At 44.8% G+C, this 25,218-nt stretch overlaps 1 protein-coding gene across 1 annotated transcript in view; it reads left to right on the top strand.

Annotated features, from left to right (window-relative positions):
* Positions 1-6,777: 6,777 nt before the first annotated feature.
* Mgat4a (alpha-1,3-mannosyl-glycoprotein 4-beta-N-acetylglucosaminyltransferase A) overlaps positions 6,778-25,218 on the top strand; it is a 138,977-nt gene continuing 120,536 nt past the window's right edge. The window contains exon 1 of the mRNA XM_085679532.2: positions 6,778-6,878. The gene's annotated coding sequence lies outside the window, so the exon portion shown is untranslated. The remainder of the gene's footprint in view (positions 6,879-25,218) is intronic.

The raw sequence follows: 25,218 nt of genomic DNA, 5'->3' as shown, positions 1-25,218 counted from the left end.
CTGCATGTATGTCTGTGTGAGGGTGTCAGATCCCCTGGAACTGGAGTTACAAGCAGGTGTGAGCTACCATGTGAGCGTGGGGAATTAAACCCAGGTCCTCCTTAATTTAATTAGGAGCCAGTGCTCCTAACCCCTGAGCCATCCCTCCAGCCCCCTGTTCAGCTTTTTATTACAACAATCACAGCAATACATTTTCACACCGTGTACAGGAATATTCCGCAACATATGTCTACTTGTGATGCCACCATCATCCATATGCTAAGTAGTTCCAATTGAAAGTCTCCTTCCAGACCTCCATACTGATGGCAATCTGTCTCCTTAGCTCACCAGGAGTCCGGTGGTACCTGCAGGTCTAGATGTCTTCCAGCACATGGATCTGCCCTTCCCGTGGTGGTCTCTGTGACACTGTGAGGTCATAAGAAATATACATTTAGTCCTCAGTCCAGGTTTTGGGGGCAAGAACTCTAAAAGCCTTGAAATGTCCAGAATGACGAGAGGAGAATATAGTCCCCTTTTCAACAGTCCCTGAGTTTATGGGGTGGGGAAGTAGGATGCCTCAGGAGGGAGCTGGTTGGAGGAAGAAGTGACCTCGTGATTACTGGGTAGGAACTTTTAGGCCCACCTGGGAAGCAGAAACTAAATTAATAGCCACTGACCATTGATTGAGTCTTTTGTACCTAAGTAATGGAACCCGTTCAAACTCTGCAGATGGTAGGATTTATAATCCTCCAGGTCAAGGAACACATGGAGGTGGGAGAGTGATCTATCTGAAGAGGGCAAGAAGGTCCCTGCCCCACCCATAGCTGCCCTGGTGTCTTTTTCATCTGAATGTGCCCCAATATCATCCTTAGTAATAAACCAGTAAGTATAGGGCTTTCCCGAGCCTGTGAGCTCTTCTAGCAGACCACAGTTGTCTCTTGGTATCCAAGGAGATGGTTTCAAGACCTCTCTATCCTCTGTGGGTATCAGAATTCACGGATGCTCTAGTCCCTTATATATAATAGTGTGGCGTTCAACACAACCTTGGCACATCTTCCTGCATACTTTAAAGCATGTCTTGACTACTCACAGCCCCAGATACAATGTCACCACTGCATAAGAAGTTATGCTATAATGTTTGGGAACTTATGACAGAAGAAAAGCTTGTGCATGTTCCAGAGAAACCCAATCATCCCAGGCCTAACTGCATTGTACACAAAGGATACATTTGCACAGACAAGGATAAGGAAGCAAAGCTCAAACAAGCACAGGAAAGAGATTAATGGTCTGTGAAATGCCAAGAGGCCACATCAGGACATCAGGACATGGCAGAACATCACTTCATTCACAAGGATTCAGTGTGGTACTCAACTTGTGTCAAAGTCGAGTTTTACTTTTTAGATCTCTCTCTTTTTCTCTTCTTCTCTCTCTCTCTCTCTCTCTCTCTCTTCCTCTCTCTCTCTCTCTCTCTCTCTCTCTCTCTCTCTCTGTATATGTTTACACATGTGTGTCTACAAGTGTAAGTGCTGGCAGTGAACAGGGTAACTGTTCTAGGCAGGAATTGTCAGAGCTGGGCATCAAACACAGCCAGCCAGTGAATGAAGAATGGAAAATTACACTGAGATAGGTGCTCTTCAAATAAGGTAACAGATGCCGAACTGTCACCCATTCTTAGCTTTTCACTGAGGTGTGCTCATAGCTCCTCTTGTGCACCTATATAGCAGGACTACAGCACAACGCGGTGTGACTCTTCCGTCTCATTGGTAGCTCAAAGTTGGCTGCAGTGGGTGTAGTTGCACCATGGGAATCAGCAAGCACCACAAATCAGAACTTGTCATTCCTAGATGCCTGGCTGTTGAGCATTTCTCATGGCGCCTCTGGAGAATAGAGATCAGAGCGTGTGTGGAGAGAGTCGTGTCGTTTTAGCACACAGAAAGGATGGAAGGATACAGCTGTGCTAGCTTGGTGTCACGAAGTGAATCACTTAAAGATGGAAAGGGCTTTTCAGCTCCTGGTTTCAGAGGGTTCAGTCCCTAGGCAGCTGGGTCTATTGCTTTGGGTCTGTGTCTATGCAGAACCGTCATGGCATGGAGCATGTGGAGCAAAGCTGCTCACCTCCAGGCATCTGGGAAAGCAGAAAGAAGAGAGGAGAGATAACAGAAGGAGGAGGAGGAGAAAAGAGGAGAAGAGAGAAGTGAGATAAGAAAGCGTTGCAAAGGGAAAGAGAAGAAGGGAAGAAGAGAAGGGAGGGGGAGGGACAGACAGACAGACAGATGGATACACAGAGAGATGTCAGGGTCCTTCAAAGGCACACTTAAAGAAAAGACCTGCATCCTCCAACTAGCCCCCACTCCAGAGGTTTCCATCACTTCCCTACAGCACCATGACATGAGGACCAAGCCTTCACTGTGAAAGCTTTTGAGGACATTTAAGATCCATAATGGAGCGCAGACAGGTGTGGGGCTTTGTGGTGGGGACTTGAGAAGCTTTTCCCGATGGCTTCCATTTCTTTCGTTAGCCACGTAAGGTCTACTGCCATGTGTGGGAGCCACAGAAACAGGAAAGCTGTAAGGTACCATCTGGTAGACAGAAAACAGCAGGTAAGGGATCCCAGGCCCCCGAGAAGTACTAATAAGGGAGGACATGCACATGGATTGAATGAAGGGATGAAAGGCAGGAGGAGCTGCATGCTCGACTTCGGATCAGCATTTTCTAAGTATCTGAGAGTGTCAGGCTGACCTACAGACACATGCAGTCCTTATCTCCTTCTTCCCGAAGAGGAGGAACTTGACAATTACTGAATTATGCAGCACTATACAGGAGGCTGTGTTATATACTATTTGGCTGTACACAGAACTGGAGGCTGAAACGGAGAAATTCATTGAAATAGCTTTTTTATTTAAATATGCACTAGAGAGCATAATAAAAAGTAACTTCCCATCCCATCTCTGGTTCCAGGAACCACATTTGTCTCCCCAGAAGCAGCCATGGTTTACCATTTCCTTTTCTAGAGATATTCTGGGAACATGACATCAGAAGAACCTAGCTAAAGATGGAGTATGCAAAGGCCAGGAGGTATAAAGGGCCGTCCTAATCTATTGCTAATCCCTGCTCCCATGTCTAGTCTAGTCTACAGAAGTAATTTAATGTGCATAGGAACCACCTGGGGATTGGAATGGACTCAATCGGTCTTGTCATGGAGTAGGGCTTGTCATTCTCGACAAGTTCCAGGTCATCCTGAGATAGGATTGTTTAGACCATTAGAGGTCAGTTTATGGGGAAGGGAAATGGGGAGGGTGGGGTCGGTCAAGAAGGGAGTGGAGAGGCCACCGGTGCACACACATTTTCTCACCTGAGATTTGAAATAGGAAAGTCATATCAGGGTTGGTTCAAGGCTTTGGGGTCCAGTGAGAATCTGGGGTGGGGTGAGGTCATTCTGGTGCTGTAGTCTACTGGGATGTAGGACTTGAGTGCGGGTGGTGTTGTGTAGTACAAGTTTCCTTTTTGATCTTTGAGCTGCCAGTTGGGCAGGCTGAGCGGTGGTGGAGACACCTACTGTGAGACTGAGATGAAGGAGGGTGAGTCAGTGGGTGACGGACAGGGTCAGAGTGGGCAGATTCCAGGTGTGTTTCTGTCCACGAGGAGGAAGGAAGGGTGGGATGCCTCTTCTGAGGAGCTGTCTGGAGCAAGGAGTGTTCCTATTGATCACTTATTGACATGAAAGAATGAACGGAAAGAGTTGGAACTTGGGGGCCTGAGGAGATTGAATGTGTGAGCGAGAGAGGTAACAATGGGGGTAGCATGGTGCTCAGCGGTGGCGTGTGAACCTGGGTCCCATCCTCAGAACAGGAGGAGGGAGGGAATTAGGAACTCTCAATACGGACTCTACTTTTTTCCTAGGAGTGCCGGGCACAGAACCCAGGGCCTCCTGCACTCTGAGCCCCTGATCCTCTGAACCACATCTCCAGTCCAGCGTGGGCATCTATAAGACGACAAGAGGGATTACAGATAGAGAGTAACAGAAGCTCAGGGAAACCCTGAGGGACCCCTAAGCTCAGGGCAGGATCAAAAGAATGGGGCTGGAGGGAAAAGCCAGGAGTGTGTACATGCGCCTTCTCGAGATTCAGAATAGAAAGTTGTAGGAGGGCTAGGGACTCAAAGATGTACCCAACCAAACCCTGCCTATTCCCACACCAGCATTGACTTCAGAGAAGAGGGCAGAAGATACATCTGGAGATGCATATCCTTGGTTTGGAGGAGATGACCTGTCAATCATTGCTGTTCAATGGCTCCCCAAAGAAAGAATGGAAGAAAGAGCTGCTTACATCAAATTACCATGTCCTCATACATGAAGGAGCAGGTGGTGGGTCCCAGCCTCTTCCCCTCCCTGTCCTGCGCCTATTCTCATTAAGTGATTATTCGAATCATTTATTCATTGTGAACCACACGATCATTGTATTATAATTTGCTTATTACTATTTTTATTTTTATTACCATATTAGACCTTTACACATGGGGGCCTGTAGAGGACATCTTTGTTTATTAGCTTAAAGCTTAAGATGAATATTTTATACTGGAACATTTCAAATAGGCAGAATAACTCTTAACCCAGTTTTATCTATACTAAAATTTGATTATCTCTATTTCTCTAGCTTCCCAGCTTTGTGCAAATAATCCTTGAGGAACGGGTGTTATCAATTATTAATAGCTAGCAAATTACCATAGAGTCTGATTCTCCTTTAAGTATGTTTCATAACTGTGGGACAGAGGAAATGGCTCTGTTCCCTCCTGGATCTCACGGTGACAAACAGCCATGGGCACCTGGTCATCCTAGAGTGAACAGCTGCTGCTACCTGGCCCTGCAAGACACCCTAGGGGCATTAGGAACCGCGGGCCTGGGACATGCTCTGAGGTTAAAGAATGAACCATGTAGCACAGGTGACTCGGTCATTGCCTTTGAGCTGAGAGGGGAAGCTGTCAACTTGCCCCTCCCACTGTCCATGTGTATGTCCCTCTCTCCAGGTTCTTTTGTGGAAGCCTTAAGGCCAGGACCCCAGAACGTAACTGAACTTGGAAATGGGGCCTTTTAAAGGGTGACTGAGCCAAAATGAAGGAACTTCAATCCAGTTTCATAGATGTTCTTTTAAAGAAGGAGAAATCTGGTGCTGGAGAGACAGCCTGGTGGTTAAGGTCACTTTCCATCCTTTGAAGGACTGGAATTTGTTTCCCATCATCCATAACAAGTAGCTCACAACCACCTAAATTCTAGATCCGGCGGGAGGTCTAATGTCCTCTCTTGGCCTCCTCAGGCATCTGAACTTGTGTGTGTGTGTGTGTGTGTGTGTGTGTGTGTGTGTGTGCGCACACACACAAATGAAATAAAATTTTATTGTTTTTACAAGGGAAAAAATTGACCATAGGCCATATAGAAGGAAGACCACTGAGTCTCGAGGAGACGGCTACCTGCATGTCAAGGAAAGACTCGAGCAAAATCCACCAGCTGGCATCTTCAGGTTTCCAGACTGAGAGAGAAAACATGCCTGATGCTTCAGCCCCCAAGTCATGGGCTTTGTCAAGGTAACTTCAGCAAAGGGACACACTGTCTGTCACTAGAAGTGGTTACCTGCTAAATGTCACTTCCTTCTAAGCATCCACCTCCCCCATTCTGACCCTTACGTGGCTCTCATTCCTCTCACCATTTAAAACATTGTTTGTAGCCAGGTCTGGCTGCACACACTTGTAGCTCTAGTACTCAGGACGTAAGGGAAGGAGGACGCAGAGTTCCCGACCAGCCTGGGCTAAGCTTCAAGATCTTGTCTCTAAAAGCAAAAATAATATGAACAAAGTTCCAAATCAGCTATGCTTTGGAGAATCCTCATGGAAAAGGCTGCAGCAGGTGAATCTGGTTATAGAGTGGCCTGCCCAGATGATAAGACACCTGCTTGGGAACACTGTGTACCTCACCATCTTCATGGAGGCAGTAACTGATTAAGAAAACAGAGGAGTCCATTCCACACCTTGTCTGCTCTCTTCCCGTAAAAAGTATCCTGCTCCACCCCAGGGTGTATCCAGAGATCACTTTTCACAAGGACATAGTCCTCTTAGAGTCCTTTTTGAACACTGATCTGCCCATTAAGGAATTCAATATTAATACCAGCAGGTTTCTCAGGCCACTTCCCAGCTGCTCTCTTAGCCTGGAATTCCCTCATCCTAAAGAACCAACTGACCTGTCTTATCATAACCAAGCCTGGAGACACCACTGGTCTGGTCAGGTTGCAAAAGGCCTCAGAGGACCAACCTGGTAGGCTAGCAATGGCTGGGGTACCCTCATCACATGACAAAATAGTCTGGGCGAGAGAATGGCTCAGTGATCAGAAGCTCTGTAAGGGCGCTTGCTGTACAATTCCAAGGACTTGGGCTCAGGTCTCCAGCAGCCACATAAGAAGCTGGGAGTGGCTATGCCTGCTGGGAGCCTCAGCACTGGGACTGGGGGTGAGGTGGAGCCTGAGACTGGAGGATCTCTGGTGCTTGCTGAGCTCTCTGAACACCCAACCTACCTTTTTGTCTCCTGTGGGTCATTACTTTGTTGTATGTGGCGGTCACAGAGAGTCCTGCAAGAGCTGAAGGTTGTTTGTGACCACCACGGCCAACGGAGTGACGATCCACTGCTGTGGGACAATGGTCTTGTACCCTGTATAGATTTGTTACTTGCATTTTAATAAAAGGCTGATTGGCCGGTAGCCAGGCAGGAAGTATAGGCGGGGCAACCAGAACAGGAAAATTCTGGGAGGAGAAAAGGCTGAGTCTGCAGTCTTCACAGAGGAAGCAAGATGAGAAGGCCTACGCTGAAGAAAGGTACCAAGCCACGGGGCTAACACAGACAAGAATTATGGGTTAAAGTAAGTTATAAGAGCTAATAAGAGGCCTGAGCTAATAGGCCACCCAGTTCATAATTAATGCAAGCCTCTGTGTGTTTCTTTGGACGGAAGGGCTGTGGGACAGGGTGGGACAGAAAACTCTGGCAACAATCTGCAGGAGACAAACAGGTAGCTCGGGTGTTCAGCACTGTTAGTTTCTGTCATAGCAGCAGCCTGCCTCTGTTGCCAAAGCAGTTACATCATTACCTGTTGCCAGGTGCCTTTCCCCCGTCAGCTCTGCGATGTGTGCACCCCTTAAGAGTACCTGTCGAAGCTCAGCTCTCTTTTGTCTCTCTTGCCCTGTACTCCTCTTTCTTCCTCCGAAATTTTTCCTCGCTTGCTTCCTCTTTTCTCTCTTTCCTCTCTTGCCTCTCTTCCTCTTGTCTCTCTGTCTGTCTGCCTGCCTCTCTCACGTCCCCACTCCAACACAGGCTTTCCCTGTCCCCCTCCCCCAATAAACCTCTTGCACTCTGTTGCACGGCGTGTTTGCTTAGTGGCATACCTTAGCAGGGCCCGCCCAAAGGTACCCACTTTGCCTTTCTTTTTTATTTATCATTGCAAACAGGACTAAGGAGCCAGGGTTAGTTCAAACTTCAGGAGTCTGATGCCAAGTAATTTATTTTAGGCATATTCAAGCATAAAACAATTTGGTGAAATTTTTTTCTGGTGATAATTAAACTCAGTCTTGTGTGCACATTAAAACTTAAGGCATGATTACATCAGATGTAAAATACGTATGACATCTTCCATAAAGATGGGGTCTAGGCCTGGCTCAGCCATTAAAGGCTAGGCTCACAACCAAAGATATAAAAGATGGGGCATAGAGATTGACTATATGTGGCACCTTCCACCAAGATAGGTTCTATAGATTGACAACCTCATGATAACAGTCTGGGGAGGATCTGATACAGTCTCAGCCACACAGATAGTGCAAAGGTCACCAAGCTGTTAATCACATCTGTTCCTAGCCAGGTGGAAACAGGTTATGCATCATTTCCTTAGAAGGAACAACCCTGTATGTTTGACATTCCTAGTTCTCCTAATGCTTATTGTGAGCACAAGAACCTTTGTGTCTTCCACAACCGCCGTGTCTCCCAGTTACAGAAGGAGACCCTGTTTCCAAGGAATGGGCCTGAGAGAAAGAGAGGAAGCCATGGACATATGATCATGCCTGCATACAAGTATACACAGGTACACCACATTAATTAACTGGAGTAATACTATACCTTTATGGCTGGAAAAGACCAGAAAAAAAATCTCTTAACTATTAATTATTGTCCATGAGGGGAAAACTCATTTTAGGAGGGGCTCTGCACAGTTCAGCTTTATACTTCACACTCTGCCAGCATGAACATGTATTTTTAAACACACTCCCCCAAATTTACCCCAACAAGTAAAAGGGATGAGATGCAGTTATTGTTAGGCTCCTGACAGCCTTGCCACGTTGGCCTGTCCCTGAGGCATGAGTGATGTATGGGTCCAGATGGTCTGGGGAGCAGGAGGCAGACACTAAAGTGTGCTAAAATTTACCATTTGGCATTCTGGCTCTGCAGACATCAAGCAGCTGGCTGCTGTTCTCCATTTTCCAGGATGTCTGCAAGGGAAGAAACTTGCCTAACCCTGCTGCAGTCAGATTGACCACACTTGTACAGACAGCAGAGACAGGGCTCTTCCTTCTCGTATGAGAGGACAGGTGGACCTCACCTCAGGAGAGTGAGGGCCTCCCTCCCTCTGTTCACTGCACAGAAACTCTACAGAACAGGCTGGTCTCGAGTGTGAAGGGTGGAATGGGAGAGAGAAAGAGAGAGAGAATCAATGTTTCTCAGGTCCTGCCTTCCTGAGATCCCCCAGGGCCTTCACTACCTTCCTCTATCCTTTGTATAAAATTGTGTAAGTCAGGAAGAAGGGAAAGATTGGGAATTCAGACAGCTACAATCCTAGCAACAGCTCTCAAATCACAGAGTCTTAATCTAAAAAAATGGCACTTCTCAGGTAAGAAGACTAGAAAGTCCAATGACCCTCAGCACAACTCAAAAGAATCAACTTGCTTGAAACCAAAAACTGCTCATTGTTCACTCAATTCATCTAGCACCACATGGAGCCTACCTTATGCATGAGTTTCTCTTTCCTTCCTTCCTTCCTTCCTTCCTTCCTTTCTTTCTTTCTTTCTTTCTTTCTTTCTTTTTGTTGTTGTTGTTGTTGTTCGAGATTGGGTTTCTCTGTTTGTCCTGGAACTCACTATGTAGATGAGGCTGGCCTCAAACTCACCAAGTTCCACCTGTATCTCCTTCCCAAGCGCTGGGATTAAAGACGAGTTTCCTGACTGTGCATGAATTTCTTAAATTTCTTACTTATGACCCCATTTTGCCTGAAAACCTTTTACATGGCCACATGCACATAGATAATGTAGGCAGAGCTTTTCTGTGACCTAAGAGTTGCTCCCAAGCATCCACTCGGAGAGTTAATATTAATTATAAATGCTCAGCTGGTAGCTCAGGCTGGTTACTAGTTAACTCATATTTTAAATTAACCCATATTTCTTATCCACTCTCTGCCACGTAGCTGTACCTTCTTTCAACATGGCACATTCATCTTGCTTCTCTCTGTGTCTCCTGGGATTCCCTCTAACTCCGCCCTTCTTCTTTGCTCCTCTCTGTCCCCAAAATCCTGCCTAGCTATTGGCCAATCAACTTCTTATTAAGAATGAGAGCAACACATTTTCACTGTGTACAGAAGGATTATTCCACAGCATAAATAGTCTGTATAAAATAGGTGTACAAATCAAATATTTATGGATAATCATAAGGGAACTTACTTTAAAAGAATCACTTGCTATACATATAACTTTGTCATTTATTAAAAAGCAAATTTTCATACTAATGAGAAAGATGTGCTTATTTTACATAAAGAATTGCATCTTGAAGGGATGGTAACACATACCTTTAATTCAAGCACTATGGAGTCAGAAGCAAGTGGCTCTTGGAACTGAAGGCCAGCCAGGGTTACACAGTGAGACCCTGTCTTGGCTCTTCATGCACTCCAAATTCAATCTTGGCTGTTAGATGTTGCAGGGTATATAGTGTGTCTCCAATATTGGCAATGTCTTTTAGAGTTGATCGATATCTTGACTTTACAAACATCAATGCTGGGAGCACCGTTTCACAAAGACATCTATTTCAAAATGGCCGAAGCTTGTTTAGGTCTGTTTCAGAAATTGTTGGGAATGGTATCCTAATCCCAAGCCAAAGTTCATTTAATGATTGTTTTATGAGATGCAAGTCAGCAGCTCAAACAGTAAGTTTTAAAATCAAATATTCAATCCTGGTATTATCCACAGGATATACTACAGATATACGCTGAGGCCTGATGGTAGGGAAATATTTAATGTCTCTGTGCTTCCATAAAAGCAGGAAACTGTGTCCAGTAGGAATAGTGTAATCCATAATGCTCAATAGTATTGAATCTAAGCTGAGGTGTTTCAGGCACCATTCATTGGTATTACATGGTTTGTTGACATGTATGGTGTGATGTGTCTGTGTTGTGTGTTCAAAACAAGTCTGAGGTGAAGTCCAATGAAATGTGGCCTCCCGATGGCATAAGCACCTTAGATTCATCTCACATTTGATTGGGAATTAATTTTTGGTCATTGCGTGTTCAGAAACCTTTATTGTTGCTAAGTATTTTGTGACTCTTGTAGCAGGGCCCCAGACCTTATTAGGCCCCAGACCTTAGCACAACTGACTCCATGATGGAAGTGTCATTCAGGCTATAAAACTCAGCACGTCGACAGCACCACCCGCCAAAAACGAAAACAGAGAACTAACCCATTAAAGTCCATGTTTTAAGAAAGTCTCTAAATGTACCAGCTTTGCTCCTTGGCTTCTTTTGTTTTGCTTCTGGCTAATTGTTCTTGTTAACTGAAGTATGTCAGCCCAGGGCCTGTTTTTTGTGCTTAAACTCTCACTCTGGGAAAGACTCAGGGTTACACTAAGATCCCAAGTGTTTAGTGTAGTCATCAGTCAGCTAATAAAGGCTTAGACCCATGCTTGAGCCATCTTCTCTGGTGAATACCCCGTAAGAACACTTGCATTGAGCTATGCAACCTGAAATGACATTTTACCTTATCCACCATGTCTTTGTTGTGGATGGGGGTGGCTAGGACCCTCTGCTGTGTTCTTAGTGTACGGCATCGGCATGAAAGGGACCAGGGCTCTGGATTGGATTTCTGTCTTTATCCTAGATCTGTTACTTAATGCGTCTCTGCCTGAGTCCCTTTATGTAAAATGATATAATAATGGTAACTCTCTTATGGAATTGATGTGATGAGAATTGAATGTGTTTAACATGTGACTTTAGCATGGTACATTTAGTGGATTATTAAGATTTTCTGTGTGAACATATGCTCCCCTATCTCTATAGCTTGGAGCTATTGATTCCCTTGCTTTTTGATTATACTAAAAACTAGAGGAGACACCAGCATCAAGTGTATGACACATAGCATTGGCTTGACATACTTGTTCCATTCCCTGACAATTAAGTAGCACTTTATTTGCTGGGGACAGTAGTTGATACCTATATCTTTGGCCTCTAAACACTAGCTAAAATAAGTACTATATGGAATCACCCACGTTCCTTTGGCACCTATCACTTAGCCTAATGCTTTCCTGACCCAGGAAGTCTAAAAGTGGCCAAATGTCAACGTGTGTTGCTTGATACAAAGTAGAGAGGCTCAGTAGAGGTAAATTGAATTTAATATGATTTTTTGTTATAAATGACTGTCCTCAGTCCTCAAGGAAGACTATGTTATTCTTCTATGTTCTTTGAAAAAGAGGAGAGGCAAATGATAGTATTTTGGGGGAAAACCAATTCAGAAAGAAAAGAGTAAGAATGGGAGAGCTGGAACAGGAGCTCGGTGGTTAAGAGTGCACAGCTCTTCTTGCAAAGGACCCTAATTTGTAAGCAACCATGTTAGGCAGCCTACAACCATCTGTGATTCCAGCTCCTGGGAATCTGACACCCTCTTCTGGCCTCCAAGGCACCTGCATGTATATGGTATACACACACACACACACACACACACATACACACACACACGCACGCACGCACACACGCACACACACACACACACATCCGTGCAAAAAAAGCAAAAACAAAAACCTCTTGAAACAGTAATGTTTGGAGATTTCCATAGCTCTCTGGAAGGATTGAGTCTTGGGGCTCTAGACAGTGTCTGTGTTGTTGTGTTGTATGTGTTCGCCCATTTTTACACTTTGTTGGCGTCTTCAAAGGCACCTGATGCCATTGAACTCCATTCTACGTAGTTGTTCTTTGACCTCCAGGTCTCTCTGCCTTCTGCTGTCAGTGACAACTGTTAACAATCCTAACCCTGTACTGGGTTAGGTTGCTGCCTCTTCTCTTCATTTATCCATTCCTCTTCTTCTGTCATCCCTGTTGAGAGGTTCGGATGCACTGGCCCAAGACCAGGCTGCCCTGCACGTTCTGTCCTCGAGATACTGCGTTTTCCTAATCGGTTGAAAGGTTTCTATGATGGCCCTAAACCCTTGGTAGAGTGAAGGTGTACGAAGAAAATGACAGCCTCTGCTTTACCAAACTTAGAACCAGTAGTTAGATTTTTGCAAAGCCAATAGGATGTGCTAATCCCGCAGGCATGCTGAAGAGAACTATGTGTTTATCCCTGGGGAATAAGCAGTCAGCAGTCCACTTTCACTGTGATTGAGAATCTTCCTTTGTGAGGATTAGAGAAACAGTGTCACTGGTTTGTGCGTGTGTGACCTTGGTAGCTCTCCTCAAGTTACTAACACAATGACAGTTGTTCAGTTTCTCTAGCCCCTGGGGCTCCAGGTTTGTGAACACTAATTTAAATGACTCTATAATAAATGTCTTTCCACATTTCTATATTATTACCGTTCAAATTCCAAATTTTAATGTTGAATCACCACGTAACGCAGAGCTCACGTCAGTTGTAGCAATTACTGGCCCACATTAAGCTTGTGGTGTAGACTCCTGCCTAGGTGCACCCCACCCCGGGGCCTAACTTCCTCCTGATGGTCCCTGAAACACCTAGAAACTGCCTCATGATTATCCTCAAGGACTTTATGGGGCTCAGCCAGCGTCTTCTCCTTGAAGTTTGGACCCGTGGCTGGGTCTCTCTGCCCCACCTTCCTTTCATTTATTGTTTGTCCCATGGTAAACTTCTTCCAGCTGATTGAACCTGGCAGTTGACCAGATGCCTCCTCTGCTAAAAACAGAAGTGTGGTAAAAAGCAGGTTGTCTTCTAGCGACGATGAGCTGACCCAGCCACGTGGCCATTCTGTAGGGGAACTTTCTGCTTTAGTACTTGATTGCACTGGATTCCCAGAGCTGGACGAGAGCATTCCCCAGCCTTGGTATACTTTGTTTTATGGGAAATAATTTGACCCACTTGAGTTTCTATAATCCTAATGACAAGTAGAAGATCTAGAGTCTCGCAGAAAAATAAATAGAGCCCTCTCTTCAGCTACCCCCAGTCCAGCCTGCATCTCTCTGTTCCTTTGGAAGTGAAGCCTACCAGTTGTTCCTGAGGCCAGACGGTGCAGAAATTGTCCGACATTCATGGTAAGGCCATCAACCGTGGCAGTCTTTCAGAAGAGGATTTTATAATATATTACATGATCACTTAAAAGCCCTGGAAATTTCCCCTTCCTCTCCTAAGCTAATCCTGAAGACATGAGCAGATGTGCAGCAAAAATTCATCTGCAAAAATATCACACAAAATTTCTGTACTGAGAAAATTAGGAGCCAGGCTAATTGTCCAAATCAGGACTATATCAATGCCCTGATACAGCCAAATAGCATATGACCAGTAATTTAGAGTTTTGAGAAATATTTTTTTTTAAAAAAAGAAATTTCAAAATTTTCTAAGGATTTTTCTTGAGTAAGGTATGGGAATTGTGTTAATCAAGGCTCTCTAAAGGAACAGAACTTACAGGAAAAAACCACAAGTATTTATACATACTTGTGTATAGAATTTATATATACATGGTATTCATTAGAGTGGCTCACAGGCTGGGGCCCAGCTACTCTAATAATGAATGACTGTCTACAATGAAGGTCCAAGAATCCTGTAGTTGTTCAATCCATGAGGCTGGATGTCTCAGCTGGTCTTCAGTATGTGTCAAATCCTAAAGAAGCGGTTGCTAGTGCTGGTGAAGCAATGGACTTACCAGCAGGAGTGAGAGCAAGCAGGTCAACAGGGAGCCATCTTACTTCTCCCATGGCCTTTCTATAGGCTGCCTTCAGAAGGTATGGCCCAGATTAGAGATGGATCTTCCCACCTCAAAAAATCTGAACTAAAGGTGTATTTTTGCACCTCAAAAGATCCAGATTAGAAGTGAATTTTCCCAATTCAAATGATTTAATTAAGAAAAGACTCTCTCACAGGTATGCCCAGCCATTTGGGTTTTAGGTAATTCCAGACACAGTCAAATTGACAACCAAAAATAGCCATCACAGGAGTTAAGAGCGCCCATACACATAAAATAAAACAATAGTAATAAAAAACCTAGATTTAAAAAATAAAGAATGAGGGTTTACTACTTGAAAGGACAACATTCCAACTTATAAAAAGAGGGAAACCATTGGCATATAGGCATGATTAAGGCAAGCACAAAAATATGTTACTATTTATCTCTGGGCACCATAATTTTAGCTCATGATTTTAAAAAAATACATTATTTTATAATTTCCAAATGTGCTACAATAAATGTGTTACTTTTCTAATAAAAAAAAAACCAATAATTTGTCCACAGCAGTGAGGTCCAAAATTTACAAAAACAGAGCCACCAAAACCCTGTGGCTGGTTGTCTTTAATTGTTCCCTTTCTGACTTGTGCAGAAAGAAGGGGATCCTGGAGCTGAGGAGAGTCTCAGTGTGCAAAGTGCCAGGCATGCAAAGGCAAAAGTCTGCGTTCTAACCCCTAGCAGTCGTGTGGAAGGCTGGGTACGGCTGTGTGTGCCTGTAATCCCAGAACTGGAAAGTAGACACTGGAAGATCACTGGGACTTCCATGACCAGTCAGTCTAGTACATTGGTGAGCTCCAGGCTCAGAGAGAGACCACTGAAATTAAAATAAAGGACCATTAGGATGACTCAGTAGGTAGAGGTGCCACGCTAGCCCAGTGACCTGAGCTGGAGCCCCAGAACTCACATAATGGTGGGAGGAAATGACTCCATAAAAACGGCCCTCTCGCCTTTTCGCGCCGTCCATGGTACCTGCACCCATGCAAACACCTGCACACCACACCGAAAGAAAAGGAATACAGAAAGCAAAAAAATGGAATGAATATTATGAGTGGTTTAAAACAATCCAAATTCTTCCCGTTACTGAGAAAGGCATATCCTTCCCCTGCCCTCACCCACCATTTTCAAGGCTGGGAAATAGTCCCAAAGGATGAGAAAAGCAGTAAGCCTATTCATTGTTGCTAGTATGTATATGTGCATAGGTGCATTTACTGGAGCATGGGTGCACAGCCAGTCTTTTCGGGGCCACATCCTTGAAGAAAACTGGCTTTCCTTTTTCCTAGCAGCCACACACTGTCAATAGCTCCTCAGCTAGGAGTGGGACTCTGTGATCATCTCGCCACTTCACCCCAGGGCTTTGCCTGGCTTGATCTTTCACGGGTCTCATGCATGATGTCAACAACCATGAGTTCTATGTGCTACGAGCTACTGTGTCTTGAAAGAACACTGTATCATGTGGTCACCCTTGGCCTCTGATTCTCACAGTACCTCCACCCTATCTTCTGTGAGCTCTTTGGGCCTTGGGAGGAGGAGGTCTGATGTGGACGTCCTATTTAGGCTGTTTTCTCCACAGTCTCTTATTCTCTACACATTGACCAGTGAGGGTTGAGAGATGCGTGAGTCTCTGGGTGTAATGATATGTCATTGGGAGTCAGTTTCATACTATGCCCAATTAGCAGACTAGTAGTAGCTGGTTCTCTTTTGGGACCTATGACATAGTGAGCCATGGATCCTGATGACAGCAATAGGTATGAGTTCTGTCTTGTACAGTGGGCCCTAGATCTGATCAGAAAGAGGTTGGTTACTCCTGTAACGCTTGTTCCACTGTTGCACCATTTGGCCTACCCTGCCGAGCCAGTTATTACTGTAGTTCACAGGGATCATACTTGGGTAAGATGATTGTTTTGACCCTCCAGTAGCATGCATAACAGCATGCAAAACCATGAAAACCAGTCACTGGGGACAGTTTCCAGGTTGTACCAACTTGATGTCTTCATGTTCCCTGACTTAAAGGTGCAGGGTTTTCAGCAGTAGGATCTCACCACCAAACTCTGGAGCCCAGCCAAGGGTAATATCAATAGCCTGTAATGCTATGGGGTGTATGGGAAACCCACTAACCAACAATCCAAAAGAAATAACCCATTACTGACACTAAACTTTTTATTTGCTAGCCTATGAATGTTAGCCTAAGAGGGGCATTTCCCCATCATCGGGCAAGTTCTTAAACTCTTTCCATATATGTGTGTGTGTAGATTTTAGGAGGTTTCCTTAATAGTAGGTTTCACATGACTTTCTCAAAAGTCTTGAATGGTAGTTATCCCTCCTTCCACTCCCCGACCCAGTCACTATGGAAATCAGTGTGGCAGTTCCTCAGAAAACTAGAAAGATCCAACTATACCACTGTATGTATATCCCCGAAGGACTCTACACCCTCCTACAGAGATGCTTGCTCACCCATGTTCAGTGCTGCTCTGTTCACAATAGCCAGGAAACAGAAACAGTATAGAGCTCCATCAACTGAAGTATGGGTGACAAAAATGTGGTCATTTTATGCAATGAAATATTATTTAACAGTTAAGAAAAGGGAAGTTTTCAGGTACATTGTTAGAGCTGATGCAGAAAGACAAACATTGCATGTTCTTTCTAATATGTGGATGGTATCTTTGGGTATGTGTATTTACAGTGGAGTGCCCTTGGAGGTCAGGAAGCTGGCTGGGGACTCTGAGGGGACACTTTTAAGAGAGGAGGAGGTAAGAGTACGTGTGGCGTGAGGAGGAAATGGGAAATAATGGACCACTTCCACTTCAGATTTTTGCTGTTGCCACAATGACCAAGTTAAGATCAAGCAGTCTAGCTGGGTATGGTAGCATATACCTTTAATCCCAGCACTGGGGAGGCAGAGGCAGATGGATCTTTGTGAGTCTAAGGTCAGCCTGCTCTACACAGCAAGTTCCAGGACAGCCAGGGCTACATAGACCCTGCCTCAATATATATATATATATATTGAGCAATCCTTCTGTCTCAGTGTCCTCAGAGCTGGGAGTACCATGGTTCCCAGCCCATCTGTGATATTTTGCAGTTACATCTTATTTTGTACTTCTCCTATTTCCTTTTGATAAAAAAGACAATGTCTACAATCCTCACACTAGCCAACTTCACACTAGCCATCTAGCTAAAAGTTTTGCCTAAATAGTACCAGTTCTTCACCAGCATTGCCTAATTCATCTGAGTGAAACTGAGCAGCCACAACTATCTACAGGAGATGACTGCGGCAGTTTTGTGCGTGTCTGTTACGTTTGGTTCAGTCACCACTATGCACAAGCTTCTGTCACATCTCTTCCTGTGATAAGGTTAAAGTCATCATCTTCCCCGTTCCTCGTAGATGATGCTCCCAGCCTTCAGATTAAAGTCTGTTTATCTGGGGAAGGGAGGGGGAGGTTGAGTGAAGTCTCTGGGAAGAGCTGCCCAGGCCTCAAACGCTACTGTGTCACCCCAAGTAAAATGCAGTGTGAAATCAGCCTTCGGTCATCTATATTACCTGACACTTCGAAGTATGCACAGAGAATCTCTTGCCGCTATCTGCAGGGTAGATACACTGTCCAACGGAACAATGACCCTTGTATCTTGTGACCTTAAGACCAAGGAAGGGCTGAGAAGATAAACCTGAGCTGGGGGAAACCCAACTATTTTATATCAATTTTATGATAAGGAAACAGGAAGCCAAAGAAGTCAACCTATTTGCCCAAGGCCATGCTAGGAGCACCATTCTCTTAGGCTGGGCAGCCATGATTGGTGTTGGAGCATTTGAAAAGTGCTGAGTCTTAGAATGGTGATGTCTGGACTTGGAAGACTTAGGCTTAAAAAAGAATGCAAACTATCTCATTAACTTGTTTATTTATCCAGAGATGTGGCATCAGTGTGTCACCAGCTGGCCATGAACTCCCAATTTCCTTGACTCAGCTCTGACTGGGTTTAAAGATGTCAGTAACCACTGAGTAGTTACTAAATTTTCTAGTATGTGTGTATGTTTGTATGTTTCCATGTACTGAAGTTCATATGTGAGTACAAGTCCCCACTAGGCATAGCATGTGTGGGAAATGACCCTGGGTGTCAACCCTCACCTTCCACCTTGTTTGAGATTAGGGTCTCTCTGCCTCTGTCAAACCAACTGGCCCTTGAACTTTGATGGGGGGCGGGGCATCTTGCCTTTACCTTCGATCTTGTTCTAGAAGTACCAAGATCGCAGATGTGCACCGTGGCACCTGGCTTCTATGTAAATTCTGAAGATTTTAATTTAGGTCTTCATGTTGTGTGACAGCTGTTTTACCCACCTAGCCTTCCCCTTAGCTCAGTGACTAGTAAGTTTTTACATCAACTACGTAGTCAATGTTTTTTGACTACTGAGTTAAGTAAAACATGACATTTAAATTAATTTTACTCCTTTCATTTTTGTCACTTTAAAGATGATCATTCAATTACTATTGAATTTTTGTGACTCTCAGGACTCAATCTGAGGGTAACCCATGATAACTAGAAACTTTCAGATACGAACATGACTCAATTGGTCTTGTGTCAGGTAGCAATGTCACGAAGCAGAAATGACATTAACATGGAGAAAACGGGCATTCCTTTCTGTACTTTATGCGATGCTGCAAAGACTACATTCCTTTACAAACTGAGAGCTTTCGGCAAGTCTGCATCCAGCCAGCCCCTGTCAGTTTCCCCAACAGCTTGATTTATCGTTAATTGTCAAATTTTTCTTTTAGTAGTATGCAGGGTCAAGCTTGGGGACTTGAGCCTGCTAGGCAAAACTGCCGTCACTTTTCTGCTCTGCAGGCCCGGTAACATATTTTTAAAGTAAGTAAAGTAAGGTGTGTACATCGCTTTTACACAGTTACAAGGCTAAAGGACAGGGCAAACTTAACTTCTGTGTGCACCAGGAAACCAAAAACAACCTGTATGACTCACTGCAATATTTGCTCCCAGGCAATCGTCTAGAGTGGAAACTTCCATATCTCCTAGGTATGCCTGTAAAGCTTACCAGAGAGCCTGTGCTCTCAAAACCCATTTCCTTCCCAGTTTCCACCGCAACCCCCAACTACCTTGCTTTTGCATACAAGGTCCAGGTGCATTAAAAAAAAAAAAAAAAGCAAAAGCCAACACTGCTGGGGCTGGTGAGATGACCCCATGATAAAGGTGCTTTCTGCTAAGCCTGGCAGCCTGGTGTTCCCTGGAACCCACATGGTAGAAGCAGAGGCTTGCCGCCGCCTGCAAGCTATCCTCTGACCATCCACCCTGCCCCTGTGGTATGCGCACCCTTCCCCCAATATACACAAATAAAAATTGTAAAATAAAACCAAACAAAAAAGACTGTTACATTTCCATCTAGGTAGTTGAGGTGGGGGGGGGGCATGATTTTTTTTCTTTTTTTATTCCCGGGTTATTTGCAATCCTAGGATGTAATTTGTGAATAGCGACTCAGAAACCTGTTAACTGGAGCCAGGATCCCACAGTTGCCTCCCTAAAAGGCCAGACGTCAGGAGAGTGCACTTATTCATAAGCTCATCCCAGGCGCCAGGGAGGGCTACGCTGACATCCAGGCGGGAAGCACACACAAGGTAATTCATTCTCACTGAGCATCGGGGTGTGATGTGAATTATTCATGGATTCCTCCACATCACCCTCAGCGTTGAGAGCTGACATCAGAGCAGGGCCTAGAGTACCTCCCAGCCCCCCTGCTGAGCATCTAGACTCAGCAGGGTCAACACCCTGGCCTAGGACAGACCTGTCTTCCCTGTGGCAAACCACTAACCTGGCCACTACTGTTCATTTTCTTTGTCTCTCTGACAAAAGCCAGGGGACTCATCCAGTTGCAGATTTCCCAACTCTCCAATAATTTATGAAACTCATGGGTGCTACACCTCTCTCCACAAAGAACTTTTGGGTGCCGCAATAGGGTGGCCATGCGATACAAGTGGCCTTTGTAGAATTTTCAAAATTGTCCCATGGCCAGACATAACAAATTCATACAGAGCCCAAATAGGTACACTGATGATGGTCTCAAGCTGTAAGGCAGCAGAGCACCGTGGAGACTTCATCCAAACAGCAAACACAGACCCATCTGCCCGGCCAGCCGCTGCCACACACCCAGTAGGTTGTGGCCCTGCAAAGATGTGCCTGGCGCTGCAAATTTTCTGTCATAAAAAGTCAGATTCTCAAACGTCAATGTAGACATCTGAATTTTTTTTTTTAAATGGTGAGCAGGGACAGACCCATCCATTAACTGATTCAGTTTCGCTTAGCTGACTTATCTGTTTCTCTGATTTTAATTCACTTATTTTTAATCTCTTTCTTTGTGTATGTGGGGGGTGGGGAGCTGTGCATGCCATAGCTTGCACATAGAGGTCAGAGGTCAATAACCTGTGTCATTCTTGGTTTCTACCTTGCTTGAAGCAGGGTCTTTTGTTTGTTATGGTGTGTGTCCAGCTGCTGGCCTTTAGGCTTCCAGGGAGTCTCATGTCTCCACATGTCTCCACCTGCATCTCTTCATAGGCTCACCAGGATTACAGATGTATGCTTCTGGGCCTGGCTTCTGCACGGGTTCTTGGGTCCTCATGCTTGCACAACAAATGCTGTAACCACTGAGCCCTGGATCAACCCACAAATGATAGCTCTTCATGGGAAGGAACTCTAGCCTCTAGTATTGCATATATTTCCTTCCACAGGGCATGGCGTTTGTACTAATTATAATTTCCAAGACTAGACACCAATTTACCATGTCCATAGCTGTTCCAGATTGTTCCTCCCCTGTTCTTGTTTCTCAAAGTTCTCTAGACAGGAAGTAAGGAGAAAAAAAAAAAACAAACGCATGGACAGGGGCCAGGATTGAGCCTTCTCTGATAACATGCCCTCATCTCTAAGAAAATGGGGACCCATTTTCTTTTCTATGGTTCATCTTTCTGCACAGTTTGACAGAAGCGCCAGAGAAGAGAGAGGATTGGGTTCAGAAAATCCCTTTGTTTTCAGACAAAGCTAGATCCAGACCCATTGTCACTGTGTGTGACAGAGACCTCTCCCTGCCACGCTCCCAGGTCTCTACCTTTCGCTGTCTTTTTTTTAATTAATTAATTTATTTATTAAAAATTTCCACCTCCTCTCCGCCTCCCTTTTCCCTCCCCCTCCTCCTTCCCACCTCCCCCTCCCCATCTCCCCCTCCATCTCTAGCCTTAAGAGCAGTCAGGGTTCCCTGCCCTGTGGGAAGTCCAAGGTCCTCCCCCATCCATCAAGGTCTATAAAGGTGAGCATCCAAACAAATGCTGAAGAGGATGTAGAGTGAGGGGAACACTCATCCATTGTTGGTGGGAATGCAAACTTGTGCAGCCACTGTGGAAATCAGTGTGGTGGTTTCTCAGGAAACTGGGAGTCAACCTGCCTCAGGACCCAGCAATTCTACTCTTGGGAATATACTGAAGAGATGCCCTATCATACTACAAAAGCATTTGTTCAACTATGTTCATAGCAGCACTATTTGTAATAGCCAGTACCTGGAAACAACCCAGGTGCCCCTCAACAGAAGAATGGTTAAAAAAGGTGTGGAACATAAACACATTAGAGTTTTACTCAGCAGTAAAAAACAATGTCATCTTGAATTTTGCATGCAAATGGATGGAAATAGAAAACGCTTTACTGAGTGAGGTATCCCAGACCCAAAAAGAGGAATATGGTATGTACTCACTCATAAGTGGATTCTAGTCATAATTTAAGGACTTCGAGCCTATAATTCGTGATTCTAGAGAAGCTAAATAAGAAGGTGAACCTAAAGAAAATCATATAGTTATCCTCCTGGATATTGGAAGTAGACAAGATTTTCAGGCAAAACTTGGGTGCACGGGGGTAGGGGGTGGGGGTGGATATAAGGGGAGATGGGTAGAGAGAGAGGAGAAGGAGAGGACTGGGGAGAGCTTGGGGGAATGGGATGGGTGGGATGGAGGAAGGGTGGATATGGAAGCAGGGAAGTAAATACCTTAATTAAGGGAGCCATTCCAGGGTTTGCTAGGGACTTCTCTCTAGAGGGATTTCCAGGTCCAAGGAGAGGTTCCCAGATTGTTCCTTGGGCAGCAGAAGAGAGGGTGCCTGAACTGGCCTTGTCCCATAGCCACACTGGTGAACATTTTGCATATCACCATAGAACCTTCATCTGGTGATGGATGCAGATAGAGACAGAGACCCACATTGGAACACTGGACTGAGCTCCCAAGGTCCAAATAAGGAGCAGAAGGAGGGAAAACATGAAGGAAGTCAGGAACATGAGGGGTGCGTCCACCCACAGAGACAGTGGGACTGATCTAATGGGAGCTCACCAAGGCCAGCTGGACATGTGTTGGAGCATGTGATCAAAATGGACACTCTGAACGTGGCTGGCAATGAAGGCTGACTGAGAAGCCAAGGACAATGGCACTGGATTTTTATTCTATTGCATGGACTGACTTTGTGGGAACCTTTCACTGTCTTTTGCGTACTCTTCTTTCTCTAGTCTCGATGGCATATGGCATTTTAGACATCTTCAGAGTTAGTTATTCCTCGCCGACACCTCCTTCTGCCCTACCCACCCACTGTCTGCCCACCTAAGCCTCCCTTCTGCTATTCCCCTCACCCCTTCATATCACTGGCATTCTATACCCACACCAAGGTGTTTTTTCCTTCTCCTCACTAAGGGTCCCTTTCTACTTTCCCAGATTCTACACGCACTCCAGATCAAACACACAAATGTAAACATTCAATGCTAGCATCCCATGTGATCTCTCAGTGTAATATTTTGTCTCCTTCCATTTACCTGAAGATGTCATGTTTCTTTTATAACTGAATACAATTCCGTTATATATGGACACCACATTTTCATCATCTATTCATGGACTGGTGGGCACCTGGGCTGTTCCCATCTCCTACCTATTGTAAACAGAACAGCAATGAACATGAATGTACATGTGGTTTTGCAGTAGGAAACAGAGCCTTTTGAGTGTGTGTTCAGGAGAGGTAGAGCTGTACCACACGGTAGATCTGTTTCTGGTTTTCTGAGGAACGGTCACACTGATTTCTACTGTGGCTGCACCAATTTGTGCTCCTATCAACAGGGCATAAAGTTCCCCAATACCCAAACCCTTCAAGCAGAATTTAGGGAAATGGCCTTTTGACCTTCACAGACAACTTGTTTAGCTGCTTTTCCCTTTCCCATCACATTGATACACAAATTAATTTTGGGTGGCAAGACGTAGATCCAGATTGCTTTTTATTTTTAGTTGACAAAAGCTACATATTTACAGTATGCAACCTATTTTTGTGTATTTACACATTGTAGACTGGTCCATCAAGATAAACATCTGCAGCATATTCTCTAAGCTATTTTCAATATTTATATATTGTCGTAGTCACTAGTCTATTGCTGTGAAGAGACACCATGACCAGGGCAAAAGAAAGAAAGCATTTAGTTGAGGGCTTGCTTACAATCTCAGAGGTTTAGTCCATGATTGCCATGGCAGGAGGAATGACAGGCATGTTGCTAGAGAAACACATCCTGATTGTCAGGCAGAGAGGGAAACACGGGCTTGACTTGGGATTTTGAAACCTCCAAGCCCACTTATAGGGACACACTTCTTCCAACAAGTCCACACCTCCCAATCTTTCTAATCCTTTCAAACAGTGTCATTCCCTGGTGACTAAGCATTCACATATATGAACTTATAGGGGGCATTCTTATTCAAACCACCACAGATATATCGTTATTTATTTTAGTCTTCAAACTGCAAATAAGCAAGATGGTGGTGGCTGCAGCCACACCTTTAATCCCAGCACTCGGGGAAGCAGAGGCAGGCAGATCTCTGTGAGTTCGAGGCCAGCCTGGTCTCAGAGCAAGTGCCAGGACAGACTCTAATGCTACACACAGAAACCCTGTCTCAAAAAAAAAAAAAAAAACAAAAACAAAAAACTAAAAGCAACAACAAAAACAAAACAAAAAAGTGCTGTCAGTAAGTCTCTTGGATTTTTCTTGTGTCTAACAGGCAGTGTGTGTCCTTGGGCTAACATCTGTGCTTTTCCCTCCCATTCTCCTGCTCATGGGCCTCAAAACCACTACCCTTCTCCATGCTGGTAGGAGGTCAGTCTTCTCAGCGTCCACACACAACTGGGATCCTGCACTGTGGGATTTGTCTTATTTCACTTAGCCCCATGTTGGCAATGGCAGGATTTGGTTCTTTTCCCAGGCCAAAGTGTATTTCGTCTCGCAGACACCCTGTGTTTATTTACTCCCTCATCCATTGATGAACAGTTAGATTGCCTCCGCATCTTGACTGCTGTGAATAACACCACAATTAACGTGGGAGTGCAGCTGTCTCTTCAACACCCGGATTTCATCTCCTTTGAATAAAAGCCCAGTAGTGAGATTGATGGACCACGGGGTGGCTCTGGTTTCAATTTTCCGAGGAGCCTCTGTTCTATCTCCCACAATTTACTAATTGACGCTACCACTGGGAGTGCAAAGGGGTGGTCCCCTGCTCTTCTCATGGACCGTACTCTGTCAGTGCTCGCCAGTCACAATTTTGGGAACTACACTATTATTGCAATAAATGTTCATTTTGGGGAATTGAAAGAAGACGGTTGCCTTCTCAGGAAATAGGCCGAGAAACAATTAATGAAGCAATGTCTGTACACATGCAAGTCCCAACATGCTGCGGGAAGTTTGCTGGGGTCATCCACTTGTAGCCCACATGGAGAGTCAATGTGACACGGGCGGGAGCAGCTGCCTGGTTGCAGGGGTCAATCAACAGACTAGAAGACCAACTTCCTGTAAAATACTGTTTCTAGGTAGAAAATGCAGTTTTGTGTCACCTGAGTCCCTGCCATGTGCTTAGAATGTGTTCTGTCTAATTGAAGCTGCTGGGACTTCCTTATGTGTGGCTAGTTGCCCCAGTAAAGAAATTTCTGTTACCACCCCTCGCTTTGGGAATAAGAGACAAACCTATCAAATCCTA

This window comes from Myodes glareolus, chromosome 18 (assembly GCF_982192425.1).
Source record: "Myodes glareolus chromosome 18, mMyoGla1.1, whole genome shotgun sequence".
Taxonomy (NCBI): domain Eukaryota; kingdom Metazoa; phylum Chordata; class Mammalia; order Rodentia; family Cricetidae; genus Myodes; species Myodes glareolus.
Note: the sequence above shows the minus strand (reverse complement) of the source record. Positions and strands in the feature narration are given on the sequence as shown.